Here is a 2,056-nt window from a genome sequence, read left to right as displayed (position 1 = left end):
TGTGTGAGATAATGCAAAAAAGTTTAGAGGCAAAATGATTGGGTATGGGAGCCTTAACCTGATCAGTGCATTAGTCCCCTGATAGGGATTAACTGGGTGGTAACTGAAGGCAGGTAGGGTGGGACTAGAAGAGGCAGACCACCATGGGTGTTCCTTCGGGGTTTTGTACTTCGTCGTGATGAGAAGAGCTCGCTCTGCTTCCTGGTGTCCTGTCCCGAGCTGCTTTCCTCTGCCATATCCTTCCACCTCACTGCAAGCACAGAGGAATGGAGTCAGCCATCTATTGACTGAGACATTTGAAACAGTGAGCCCCAAAATAAACGTTTCCTCCTTAAAATGTTCTTGTCAGATGCGTGGGCAAAGACAGTGAGTTGGCACTGGCTGGGGCTGCGGGGCGCTAAGGGGCTGAGCCGCGTGTGGGCCGTTTTCTTTCACCTGGACAACACGCTCATCTGCACCGCTGGCTGGGGCGAGCAAGAGAGGCATGTTGGAGCTTCAAGGAGAAATGCAAGGATTATCAGATGTGAAAAAACCCACTTTTAAAAGCCAACCCTTCCAACTCTGAATGTCCCATCCTTCATGCTTCATCAGGTCATAAAGCTCATGCAATCAAAATATCATAAAGAAGAGACTGAAATCATCTATGAAAAAGTTCAAGTTAAACTCATCCTTACAGTACATGAATTACAGATCTGAGGACTTCACACTGGGAAGAAGCAATCCAAAAAACCAAAGGTGGAACAGACAATAGGGAATTGGAGGAAGAATATTATTTCCTGTGGAAATCTACCCGTTTACAGCATATGCTTACTTGAATTTTGCAAGGAGGTCGGCCTACTCTTGTTTACAAATGGTAACAGACAAACAAAGAGGGAGAAGATCGAGGCCTGTGCCTCTCAGTCCTACTTGGATGCTATTATTGTAGGTGAAGAGCAGAAAGAAGAGAAACCTGCACCTTCCATATTTTATTACCACTGTGATCTCCTTGGACTACAGCCTGGGGACTGTGTGATTGTTGATGACACAGAAACTGATATACAAGGAGGCATCAATGCAGGACTGAAAGCAACAGTCTGGATAAACAAAAATGGAATAGTACTGCTGACATCATCCCCCATTCCACACTATATAGTTTCTTCTGTGCTAGAATTACCTGCCCTATTACAAAATATAGATGGCAAAGTCAGTATGTGAGATTAAAGCACATATATGGTCCAGCTCTAAGAATAATTAGACTTTAGATTTAATGACCATTTTGTGAAAGTCCTCCCAACCCTATTGCTTTCAACAACCAACCAATTGACTTGTATTTATATCTGAAAAAGCAGATTGCATTAATACAGGTTACTTTCAGTAGTGTAGTCCAGAAAACTTGAGGAAATAGATTATTTGCTAGTCCGTAACTTGAGATTTTTAAAAACCATCTTTCAGTATCTTGGTTCCATGATGCCAAGCAGGAGAGCTTATAGATGGCTACACAAATGCAGCTTATATGGCTTAAAAATAGATTTCTTTAAAAAAATAGATGGTAGAGTGCTTGCCTTTCAAGCACAAGACCCCGGGTTCAATCCCCAGCATCAAAAAAAAAATAGTATTCCAAAACATGTATAATAGAGATTTACTAGAGACATTGGATCTGATTCATATGAAGTATTAAGTCATACAAATCAAGGCATTTCATAGTGAAATTATTTTGCCTATTTTTAAATGTCATACTTTTGCTTATTCTGGTTCTGTATTTTCTACTATGCATCTAGTTTTTCTGCATGACACTTTTGGGACTTGTTTTATTCTGTGGTGTGTACATGACACATAGATTGCTCCAGTTAAAAAAAAAAGTTGCTAAAATCAACATGTTGTTCTCTTTTTCCACGAAAGTTTCACACCTTTTTATAGCAAGCTTGGAACTTCCCTGTAGTCTTTACCTCTTGTAGAGATATTTTTACTATCATTCCAGGTACACAGTGGACTTGGGGGGACTCAATTTGCTGAGGATAAGTGCAGGTCACATGGCACCAAAAGTCATTTTTCCTCCTGGATCTGTAAAAGGAAAATT

The 2,056-nt window shown here is 40.7% G+C and overlaps 1 pseudogene; it reads left to right on the top strand.

Annotated features, from left to right (window-relative positions):
* Nucleotides 1–336: 336 nt before the first annotated feature.
* On the top strand, nucleotides 337–1,194 carry LOC124971448 (N-acylneuraminate-9-phosphatase-like; annotated as a pseudogene).
* Nucleotides 1,195–2,056: the final 862 nt, after the last annotated feature.

This window comes from Sciurus carolinensis, chromosome X, assembly GCF_902686445.1.
Source record: "Sciurus carolinensis chromosome X, mSciCar1.2, whole genome shotgun sequence".
NCBI classification, from domain to species: Eukaryota; Metazoa; Chordata; class Mammalia; order Rodentia; family Sciuridae; genus Sciurus; species Sciurus carolinensis.
Note: the sequence above shows the minus strand (reverse complement) of the source record. Positions and strands in the feature narration are given on the sequence as shown.